At 45.8% G+C, this 12,631-nt stretch overlaps 1 protein-coding gene across 1 annotated transcript in view; it reads right to left on the reverse strand.

Moving 5' to 3' along the window:
* The window catches only part of fbxl13 (F-box and leucine-rich repeat protein 13), a 447,713-nt gene that overhangs the window by 57,370 nt on the left and 377,712 nt on the right, over nt 1–12,631 (reverse strand). The gene's annotated exons all lie outside the window — the stretch shown is intronic.

The following is a 12,631-nucleotide window of genomic DNA, read 5'->3' on the forward strand; positions in this document are numbered from 1 at the left end:
AGACGTAACAACACCCACTCTCACACTCATACAGATACACCCACACTCAAGAAAAGAGATTATAAAGATAACATGTGTTAGGTCTGATCATTTAAAAGAGTCCGCTGTTAAACTTGTTTTTCCCTTGGGAAGTGGTGCAGGCCCGTAATCTTTTTCCTTGTGCACTGAAGAAAGACTTGGGAGGTTCAGAAAGATGGATGCGCAGTTGCAGACTTCTCTTGTTATATTCCAGCCAAAGGTCAATGGCGAAGTCCTGGTATGATTCCTCAGGTAGGAGTTCAAGGCCAGACTCCAGTCACTGCCTACATGTAGTTCGCAGCTGCTAATCTTAGACAGGGTCTCTTCTCTTCAATGGCATAGATGGATCTCCTTTGTCTATCCAGAATATTTATTAAATCTCCTTATCCAAAACCTAGTTTCTGTAATGTGACTACAGTTTCTCTTTCCATTGTCTTCATAAATGGTTTCTGATGGTGAGGCCATTGTTAGACAATGAAGTCCGGGTGTCATTCATCTTCATCTCACCTCGATAAAATAGATTTTTTTCACACCATTCTTTGAAATTTGAGTTTGGAGTCAAAAAGTCTGTGACAGTATTATTTACCCAATCATTTGGAGAGAAGCAGCCAATACTACAGAAAAAGTAATTTGCCTTTTAATGATTTATCAGGGATGTGTCCAGAAAGGTCATTTGTATTTTAATGACTTCTCCAAGACGTGTCCAGACATGAGAACTAGCTCAGGGTTCTTGTGCTTCTATGTGTATCGGCAGGAAAAGAAGGGTCACCTGACCTCTTACTCCATTTTGTCTACAGGCAAAGTGTCCATTTCAGATTTACTTCATAAGTTCCTTTTATAGTTCATAAGTTCAGATTGCATGGGCATGACACATGACTGCTGACAGGAAATCAGGCACAAATCCACATAATGCACTGCCTATAATCACAAGCAAGCTGGATATTGAGGCAGTGAAGTTGCTTTCTATTAAGAACGACACTTGGATAGTGATGAGGAGCATGCAAGGCATAGCAACTTGCATCCTGGGATGTCTGTAATGTGGGCAAAACTTAGTGCTCCATTGTCCTGTCCATATATTGTTCCTCTTGGTGTAGAAAGCCTTGATTATTCCCAATACAGCAGTGTACAACAAGTTGCAATATGTCGCTGGTGGGTCACCTGCTGCAACCTAGAATGAACCTGCGACGTAAACGTTAAGGGCTATAGTCACCTTGACAGCCGCAGGCAGTACAGTCCATGCATTTGTTTCAGACTCCAGTTGTGGCTGTAGCAGGTGACAGACTCATTGGGCAGAATTTTCCCAGCCAAGTGGAGGTGGGTTTTGGTACATGCAAGGACTAAAACCTCCTGAAATTGACATTAGGTTGGGATACCAACATCATCCCGCCTTATGGCTTTCTCCTGAGTGCATTCCAAGCCTAGCGGGGAACCTCCTTAGGTCTGACGGGAAAGCAATTAAGCCAATTAAAAAGACAATTAAGAGCCTTCCTAATCCTGGATTCCTTCTTTCCCAACAGTGCATGGGTTCCACACTGTCTCTGTATCTCATCAGGTTGGAGAAGGCGAGTGCACAGTGGAAACCCGTGTAGAGTGAAACTGACCTGATATCAACAGTGTAAAGGCAGAAACTGGAAAGCCTGTGGTCAGCCACAGTGAAAGGCTTGTGCTGACAGCAGCAGTTCTTTCAGACTAAAATCACTGATCTCATTGGGAACAGCAATTTTGTGCAAATACTATCAAGTGCCTTGGACTCCATTGAGGGTAATCTCACCTTATTGCCTGTGAGACTTCCCTGTATCATGGGGGCTACTTATTCTGCAGTTGCTTGGACCTCTGCGGAGGACATGCAGCTTGCTCCAGCTCAGCAGCCACAGTGACAGGACTAGCAGCAACAGCAGTTGCTTTCTTCTCATTCACAGACAGTCGTATGGGAGAGGGGGGACAGACACAGAACAGAACCTCCAAGGAAGTAATACCCTCAGCACAGGGTCTATAGGCGAAGGGTCAACTTTCTCGACATCTTTGAACAACGGTGTCTCAGCAGGCTCAGGCTCTCCCAACAGGTAGTTGCAGACATCTGCAGTATCTTGGGAGAGGACCTCTGCCCTAGAGGAGCAGGTGGCCACCCAATACTCGTGGCTGTCTAGGTTCCCACAGCCTCAATTTCTTTTTGTCCAGGTCCTTCCAGGGATCTGCTGGAGACATCTATAGGATCTCTCAATCCGTAACACACAACTGCATTAGCCAGGTCACCAATACCTTGTTTGCAAAGGCTTCCAACTATGTTAGCTTTGAAACGGATCAGGCCAGTCAAACCCAGTGCGCTCTCAACTTTGCTTCTCTCACAAGATTTCTACAGGTCCAGAAGGGTCATAGACTGCACTTAGGTAGCAATCAAGGTTCCACCAGATCAGCCAGGTGTTTCTGTTAATCTGAAGGGCTTTCAGTCCTTTAATGTGTAGCTGGTCTGTGACCCCCAGAAAAAGATAATGCAAGTCTGCACCTGATATCCAGGGAGCTGACATGACTCTTTCATACTTTAGCAGTCTCAAGTTCCGTAGGTGTTCTCTCCACCAGCCAACCTCAGCGGTTGGCTTCTGGGGGACACAGCGACAAGACTTGGCTGATGATCGTATTGAGGAACCCTACCACAAAGGCACAGGAGAGGTAAAAAAGAAGCCATGTCACCACCAGGGTGACAATAGACTAAGTCATTGACTTGCTCAAAATAAGGTACCGCTGCCTTGAAAGATATGATGGCACCCTTCAATATGCTCCAGCAAGGGTCTCCAGGATTGTTGTGGTCTGCTGTTCCCTGCACAACATGGCATGCAGAGAGGACTGGAGTTGGTGCTAGAGGAAGGTAAAGAGCAACCTGCATCCTCGGAGGAGAAGGAGCATCCTGATGTGTCGTTGATGCCTGCAGCCACAGACCTGACTGTCAGAGAAGCCCATGGTGGCCTTATCCAGGCATGCTTCACTTGAGAAGTCTGTGTGCAACATTGCAAGCTTCCCGGAAAGACCACTGTGCAAGAGAAGTGGGGTGCTTCAAGAAGAGCCCCCACTGCCATCAGCCCTTTCTCCATCTTCCCTGCTAACCAAGAGCAGGAGAGTGTGAGTATGATGTTCAGTCCTTGAGGTGAAGCTTTGATCGATGTGTAAACTGGCAGCCAGAGCATGCAGGCCATTGGTGTAGGCCAGCATGCACTTGGTAGCCTGCCGTTACTGATTCTCCATGAGGTTGGCTACTCTTTCAATGGAGATGGCCATCAGCGCAAATGCCTGAGATATGGCACTCAAGCTATTGATGGATTCCTTCATTTTCTGTACAACCTCCCGGACAGCAGCACACACATTTTTCATTGCTGCCCCACAAATACCCTTTTGGTGGCTGACCCCTGAGACTTAGCATCAGTGTCCAGATAGGCAGAGCTTGAAGTGTCCTGTGCCCTCCAATGGGGTCTGTCCACTGCTCTCCCTGTCTCCAACATCTACACCTGTTCACATATGATGCGTTCCTCACCATGTGCCGCTCTATCTATCTGCGATATTGGACCACCAAGGTGTGTATATGTGCATTTGTGGAGGGTATGTCGGAGTCATGTGACAGTGCATCCTCAGAGTGTTGGTCTTCCTCTGATGACACCTTGTGTTCATTCCTCATCTCCTCTGTCAGCACTGTCAATGCACCAGTGGGAGATGAAAAGATGTGAGCTCGTGCTGAATGTAAGTAAACTAGGGTTCCAAGTCGCATAGTACAGATTATGACAGTTAATATGTTGGCACATCGATTCTACATGAGTGATAGTTAAGTGCCAATGTGATAGTGTGATATCTGATGCTGTCACCAGATGCTGGGCCACTCCATCTCTCCATCAGCAATGGCCTGTACTGCTGCCACCCTGCTGATCTCCAGGTTTTCCTCCTTCATCGCAGTCAGGGTGGCAATGGTTGCTGCTCCACCCCTGGTTTGCTGCTTCTTCCTGGAGTTGTGGGCTCTCCTGCAATGAGAAAAGTCAGAGAGTTAGGAGTGTGAGAAGTGAAATGAGTGCTGAGGGTGGAGGGTTAACATTTCAGGAGGGTGATTATGAGGAATGGGTGCAAGAGGGCAATAGGACAAGGGTGAGTTTGAGTGCTGACTGTTGAGATGAAGATTTGAGGAAGCGGCTGGATAGAAAGGAATGTCTGTGAACAGCAAGATGTGTCTGTCAGAGGAATCCTGTGCTGGCGAAAGCGAGGGAGGTGAGAGAATGATGGCTGCCGATGAGAGTTGCAGGACATGCACCTTGCCAGACATCATGAGGTTATTCAACCTTTTACACCACATGACCTAGGTCTTCGGCACTAGACTTTGGCTGCTGACAGCCTCTGCTACTTGCAACCATGCCTGCTTGGTGGGGCTGGCTGGCCTCCTCCTGCATCCTCAGGGAAGAGGACCTCTCTGTGACTTGACTGCATCAATCATCACCTCCAAGGATGAATCTGTGAACCGGGGCAGAACGGCAGTCTTTCTATATCTTCCATCCTTCCTGCAGGACGTTGTTCCTTCACACTAGATTGTATGCTGCAATCACTGCTGCCATTGTGAGCGCTGCCCTTTAAATAGAGATTTTTCATAGCTTGGTTTTACACTTCATTCCACCTGCCCTGCTATTTGGTTGGGGAACCCAGAAGCGGGATTATAATTATATTGCTCTGGGAAATGGCAATGCCAAGCACACAAATGAGTTATTCAGGTTCCTGACCCAGAAATGGTTCAGTCCTTCCGGCAGGGACTAACTTCACTAAACTCCATCCTTTATCACATTGAAAATCAGGTGCTGGGCAGACCAATTTCCCAAAGGGATGTTGCAACAAGCTTAGGACCCTTATTTTAACATTACTGTGAAGCTTTTTAATACTTGCAACCCATGCCCTGGATGCATACGGAGCAGCCTACTCCAATATATCATTGGCAGTGCACTTACAACACAAGATATGCACCACATGTCATGTAAAATGGGGGCAGCATGATTGAATTTCTAGGACTGTAGGTCTTACTATAGTAATTGTTCAGTTTCCAAAATTTGACAAAATAAAATAAGTTTCAATTGCACCTGTTCCACAGGACAATTCATTGAAGTTTAAGAAGTGGAAGAATTTATTCAGGTGAGTTAATTTATTTACATATTTAAATTAAGGTCCTGTTGCCGAATGGCAGGAGGCTACCACAAGGCTTTGCCGCCGCCGTCGAGATTAGGACAAGCCCTACCGGCATCAAGGTCGGTGGCGGGCCTCATCCGGAACAATCTTCATGCACACCACCCACCGCCCCCCCCCCCACCGACCCCCACCACCGTTCCCAACATCAAGGGATCTATAAAATTTAGCCCAATTATGTTAGTACAAAGTAAAACAGCTCAACAACTTAAAAAGTCTGACTGGTATCTCAGTATTTTTTTAAGCTTAAGTTTAATTTACTGCTTATGTGGTTTAGTATTTCAAATTAAGTTGCAGTTTTATGTTTAAATAGAAAGTTGATGGAAAGTAATACATATTTTGCTTAATATCCTGGTATTACAGACGCACACTATTATGGAAGCAGATTTGCTATCCAACATCAATCTGCAGCAACTCTGCAAATTCCAAAGATTCAGTTACACCACAGAATAAACAAGGTCTCCAAAAGTAATAACTCAGTGGAATGCTTAAAATGAATGCAGCTTGTATCCTATTGCTCAATAAAACTGCTCAGTACATGCTAAAGCTGTTAAAACTCAAAAATGTTAGTACATAATAAAATGAAATATCGTATGTAATGAGAAAAATTTCTATCCATTCTGTCTATTCATCCAACAGCTTTGCCTGTTTGTAAGTTTGCAACTGGCTACATGCTTTTATTAAGCTACTGATCACGCCTTTTGCAAGATAGCCCAAATCTGCTTTAAATTAGTACCAGTAGTTGCTTTGTACAGCAAATCAGGTCATCAGTTACAAAGTAAATTTTTAAGACAATGGCCCTGAAAGTTCATGCAGGTTCTGTCAGACTCCCACCATAACTCCAGTCTGGGTATGATAACATTTGCGGGAAAACTGCAGGGAGATGGTTCCACTGCATCTCTGCCATTTGAGATTTTCTGGCTAGCCTTCTAAAGGGCAGAAGCACCATCTGCACCTCAGAAGGAAAGTCCTGCAAAGGGGTAGCCCTGGGGGCATGAACTCTGCTTGCCGGGAGCTTCCATCTCCCAGGCAGTCCTGGTGTTTGACTTTAAGGGCTGTATGCCAAATGAGACAAGGTACACTTGGAATGCTAGTTTACTTGGAGGAGGCATGGTAATTGTCAGGGGGTGGGGAGGACGTTTGAAGTTGTGAGAAGCAGCAGGAGGAAGGTATAAATGCTGAACGAGCAGGTCAAGTTTCTGTGCAGAAAAATATCTTTAAAGGGATTCCCCAACAGAAATATGGATAAATTACATTATTTAAAGTAGATCCTGTTGAGTACTGTTATATGAGTGCTTCTATTTTTCTTTGCAAGAAGTGCTTTAAGAGCTGATATTTGAATTGTGGACTGAGTGAAGTGTGCTCAGACTCCAGGGCACCTGTTCCAAGCAGCTCAACAGGGATAAGACAGGAAGATTTATGACTAGAGTCATAGAGTTATACAGCACAGAAACAGGCCCCTTCGACCCATCATGTCCGTGCTGACCATCAAGCACCGATTTATTCTAATCCCATGTTCCAGCACTTGGCCCGTAACCTTGTATGCTGTAGCACTTCAAGAGCTCATCTAAATACTTCTTAAATGTTGTGAGGGTTCCTGCCTCTGCCACCCCTTCAAGCAATGTGTTCCAGATTCCAACCACCCTCCGGGTGAAAATACATTTCCTCAAATCCCCTCTAAATCTCCTGCCCCTTACATCTATGCCCCCTGGTTATTGACCCCTCCGCTAAGGGAAAACGTTTCTTCCAATCTATCTTATCAATGCCCCTCATAATTTTGTATATCTCAATCAGGTCTCCCTTCAGCCTTCTCTGCTCAAAGAAAAACAACCCCAGCCTCTGCATTTCTCTTCAAAGCTGAAATGCTCCAGCCCAGGCAACATCCTGGTGAATCTCCTCTGCACCCTCTCCAGTGCAATCACATCCTTCCTATAGTGTGGTGACCAGAACTGTATACAGTACTCCAGCTGTGGCTTAACTAATGTTTTATACAGCTCCATCATAACCTCCCTGCTCTTATATTCTGTGCCTCGGCTAATAAAGGCAAGTATCCCATACACCTTCCTAACCACCTTATCTACCTGTGCTGCTGCCTTCAGTGATCTATGGACAAGTACACCAAGGTCCCTCTGACCCTCTGTACTTCCTAGGGTCCTACCATCCATTGTATATTCCCTTGCCTTGATAGTCCTCCCAAAATGCATCACCTCACACTTCTCAGGATTAAATTCCATTTGCCACTGCTCCGCCCATTTTACCAGCCCATCTATATCGTCCTGTAATCTCAGGCTTTCCTCCTCACTATTTATGACACCACCAATTTTCATGTCATCTGCGAACTAACTGATCATACCTCCTATATTCATTAATGTACACTACAAACAGCAAGGATCCGTGCACCGATTCCTGTGGTACACCACTGGTCACAGGCTTCCACTTGCAAAAACAACCCTCGACCATCACCCTTTGCCTCCTGCCACTAAGCCAATCTTGGATCCAATTTGCCAAATTGCCCTGGATCCTATGGGCTCTTACCTTCTTAACCAATCTCCCATGTGGGACCTTATCAAAAGCCTTATTGAAGTCCATCAACTGCTTTACCCCCATCTACACATTTCGTCACCTCCTCAAAAAATTCAATCAAGTTAGTTATACACGATCTCCCCCTTACAAAGCCTTGCTGACTATCCCTGATTATTCCCTGCCTCTCCAAGTGGAGATTAATCCTGTCCCTCAGAATTTTTTCCAATAGTTTCCCTACCACTGATGTTAGATTCAATGTCCTGTAATTACCTTGCAACCCTTCTTGAATAATGGTACCACATTCGTTGTCCTCCAGTCCCTGGTACCTCTCCTGTAGCCAGAGAGGATTTGAAAATTTGTATCAGAGCCCCTGCTATCTCTTCCCTTGCCTCACATAACAGCGTGGGATACATCTCATCTGTGCCTGGGGATATATCCACTTTTAAGCCCACTAAAACAGCTGATACTTCCTCCCTTTCAGTGCTAATTTGTTCAAGTATATCACAATCCCCCTCCCTGATCTCTACACCTACATCGTCCTTCTCCATAGTGAACTCAGATGAAAAATAATCATTTAAAACCTCACCTATGTCCTCCGGCTCCACACACAAATTGCCACTTTGGTCCCTAATGGGCCCTATTCTTTCCCTGGTTATCCTCTCGCCCTTAATATACTTATAAAACACCTTGGGATTTTTCTTTATCTTGCCCGCCAGTGTTTTTCCATGTCCCTCTTTGCTCTCCTAATTACTTTTTTAAGTATCCCCTACATTTTCTACACTCCTCTAGGGCCTCTGCTGTTTTCAGCACTCTGAATCTGCCATAAGCCCCCTTTTTTCTCCTTATCCAATCCTCTATATCCCTTGACATCCAGGGTTCCCTGGCATTGTTGGTCTTACCCTTCACCTTTACGGGAACATGTTGGCCCTGAACTCTCACTATTTCCTTTTCGAATATTTCCTTTTTGCTACATCCAGGGAGAAGACTCAGAGGGCAGAGTTCCAGACCTGTAAGTATAAAAAACTTACCTCAGGGATTCCCGGCCTACATCCAGGGAGAAGACTCGGAGGGCGGAGTTCCAGACCTGTAAGTATAAAAACCTTACCTCTGGTAAAAAAAACAGAAAAAAAAAACAGCTAAAAAAAAACCTGAAAAAGTGACATCACAGCCTGATTGGCAGGTGGGAATTTGTACTGAATTTGAAATTAAAACATCGATAAAAAGTGATGAAAGCCCTAATTAACTAATTAATTAATAAGTAGAGTAACTAAACCGGAGGGAGGAGATTACTGTATTTAGTTAGCATTTAATATTTATAGTAGAAATCTACCACCACAGACCAAATAGTTAATTGTAACATAATTTAGTAAGGATTTAATAAGTATTTATTTATTTTAAATTAATTTATTAATTAGTGCTAGAAATGTCAGTTAGAGGGGTAAAGTGCTTCACCTGTGAGATGTGGGAGGTCTGTGACACTTCCAGCGTTCCGGACGACTACATCTGCAGGAAGTGTACCCAGTTGCAGCTCCTCACAGACCGCATGGATCGGTTGGAGCAGCAACTGGATGCACTTAGGAGCATGCAGGTGGCAGAAAGCATCATAGACAGGAGTTTTAGAGAAATGGTTACACCCAAGGTGCAGGCAGATAGATGGGTGAACGCTACAAGGGGCAGGCAGTCAGTGCAGGAATCCCCTGTGGCTATCCCCCTCTCTAACAAGTTGGGGGGGATGGCCTATCAGGGGAAAACAACAGCAGCAGCCAGAGCAGTGGCACCATGGCTGGCACTGTTGTTCAGCAGGGAGGGACTTAGCGCAGAAGCGCAATAATTATAGGGGACTCTATAGTCTGGGGCACAAATAGGTTCTGTGGACGTGAAAGAGACTCCAGGATGGTATGTTGCCTCCCTGGTGCCAGGGTCAAGGATGTCTCTGAATGGACAGGGGGCATTCTGAAGGGGGAGAGTGAACAGCCAGAGGTTGTGGTACACATCGGTACCAACGACATAGGCAGGAAGAGTGACGAGGTCCTGCAGGGGGAGTTTAGGGAGTTAGGTAGAAAGTTAAAAGACAGGATCTCTCGGGTTGTAATCTCGGGATTACTCCCTGTGCCACATGCCAGTGAGGCTAGAAATAGGAGTATAGTGCAGCTAAACACGTGGCTGAACAGCTGGTGTAGGAGGGAGGGTTTCAGATATCTGGATCATTGGGATCTCTTCAGGGACAGGTGGGACCTGTACAAGAAGGATGGGTTGCATCTAAACTGGAGGGGCACAAATATCCTGGCTGCGAGGTTTGCTAGCGTCACTCGGGAGGGTTTAAACGAGTGTGGCAAGGGGATGGGAACCAGAGCAGTAGGACAGCAGGTGAAATAACTGAGGGGGAACTAGTAAATAAGGTCTAAGAGGAAGAGCAGGCAGGGAGATGTTGCTGAGCACAGCAGGACTGGTGGTCTGAACTGCATTTGTTTCAATGCGAGAAGTATAACAGGTAAGGCAGATGAACTTAGAGCTTGGATTAGTACTTGGAACAATGATGTTGTTGCTATTACAGAGACTTGGTTGAGGGAAGGACAGGATTGGCAGCTAAATGTTCCGCGATTTAGAAGCTTCAAGTGGGATAAAGGGGGATGTAAAAGGGAGTTGCATTACTAGTTAAGGAGAATATCACAGCTGTACTGTGGGAGGACACTTCGGAGGGGTCATGCAGCGAGGCAATATGGGTGGAGCTCAGGAATAGGAAGGGTGCAGTCACGATGTTGGGGGTTTACTACAGGCCTCCCAACAGCCAGTGGGAGGTAGAGGAGCAGGTATGTAGACAGATTTTGGAAAGATGTAAAGGTAACGAGGAGGTCGTCGAGGAGGATTTGTCTACAGAGTCATTATGGGTGGAAGTCAGAAACAGGAAAGGAGCAGTCGCTTTGTTGGGAGTTTTCTATAGACCCCCCAATAGCAACAGAGACATGGAGGAACAGATTGGGAGGCAGATTTTGGAAAGGTGCAGAAGTAACAGGGTTGTTGTCATGGGTGACTTCAACTTCCCTAATATTGATTGGAACCTCCTTAGTGCAAATAGCTTGGATGGAGCAGTTCTTGTCAGGTGTGTCCAGGAAGGTTTCCTGACTCAATATGTAGATAGGCCGACTAGAGGGGAGACTATGTTGGACTTGGTGCTTGGCAACGAACCAGGCCAGGTGGCAGATCTCTCGGTGGGACAGCATTTCTGTGATAGTGATCACAACCCCCTGACCTTTACTATAGTCAGGGACAGGAGCAGACGGGATGGGAAAATATTTAATTGCGGGAGGGGGAATTACAATGCTATTAGGCAGGCACTGGGGAGCATAAATTGGGAACAGATGTTCTCAGGGAAATGCACAACAGAAATGTGGAGGTTGTTTAGGGAGCACTTGCTGCAACTGCTGGATAGGTTTGTCCCGATGAGGCAGGGAAGGGATGGTAGGGTGAAGGAACCTTGGATGACAAGAGATGTGGAACAGCTAGTCAAGAGGAAGAAGGAAGCTTACTTAAGGTTGAGGAAGCAAGGATCAGACAGGGCTCTAGAGGGTTACAAGGTAGCCAGGAAGGAACTGAAGAATGGACTTAGGAGAGCTAGAAGGGGACATGAAAAAGTCTTGGTGGGTAGGATTAAGGAATATCCCAAGGCGTTCTACACATGTGAAGAACAAGAGGATGGCCAGAGTGAGGGTAGGGCCGATCAGGGATATTGGAGGGAACTTGTGCCTGGAGTCGGAGGAGGTAGGGGAGGTCCTAAATGAATACTTTGCTTCAGTATTCACTAGTGAGAGGGACCTGGTCGTTTTTGAGGACAGCATAGAACAGGCTGATATGCTCGAACAGGTTGAGGTTAAGAGGGAGGATGTGCTGGAAATTTTGAATGATATGAGGACAGATAAGTCCCCGGGGCCAGATGGGATATACCCAAGGATATTACGGGAAGCGAGGGAAGAGATTGCTGCGCCTTTGGCGATGATCTTTGCGGCTTCACTGTCCACTAGAGTAGTACCGGATGATTGGAGGGTAGCAAATGTTGTTCTCTTGTTCAAGAAAGGGAATAGGGATAACCCTGGGAATTATAGACCAGTCAGTCTTACGTCGGTAGTGGGCAAATTATTGGAGAGGATTCTGAGAGACAGGATTTATGATTATTTGGAAAAGCATGGTTTGATTAGAGACCGTCAGCATGGCTTTGTAAGGGGCAGGTCATGCCTCACAAGCCTTATTCAATTCTTTGAAGATGTGACAAAACACATTGATGAAGGAAGAGCAGTGGATGTGGTGTATATGGATTTTAGCAAGGCATTTGATAAGGTTCCCCATGGTAGGCTCATTCAGAAAGTAAGGAGGCATGGAATTCAGGGAAAGTTGGCTGTCTGGATACAAAATTGGCTGGCCCATAGAAGTCAGAGGGTGGTAGTAGATGGAAAGTATTCAGCATGGAGCTCGGTGACCAGTGGTGTTCCACAAGGATCTGTTCTGGGACCTCTGCTCTTTGTGATTTTTATAAACGACTTGGATGAGGAAGTGGAAGGCTGGGTTAGCAAGTTTGCCGATGACACGAAGGTTGCTGGAGTTGTGGATAGTGTGGAAGGCTGTTGTAGGTTGCAATGGGACATTGACAGGATGCAGAGCTGGGCTGAGAAGTGGCAGATGGAGTTCAACCTGGAAAAGTGTGAAGTGATTCATTTTGGAAGGTCGAATTTGAATGCGGAATACAGGCTGAAAGACAGGATTCTTGGTAGTGTGGAGGAACAGAGAGATCTTGGAGTCCATGTCCACAGATCACTCAAAGTTGCCACCCAAGTTGATAGGGTTGTTAAGAAGGCGTATGGTGTGTTGGCTTTCATTAACAGGGGGATTGAGTTTAAGA

Source organism: Heterodontus francisci, chromosome 27 (assembly GCF_036365525.1).
Source record: "Heterodontus francisci isolate sHetFra1 chromosome 27, sHetFra1.hap1, whole genome shotgun sequence".
Classification (NCBI taxonomy): Eukaryota; Metazoa; Chordata; class Chondrichthyes; order Heterodontiformes; family Heterodontidae; genus Heterodontus; species Heterodontus francisci.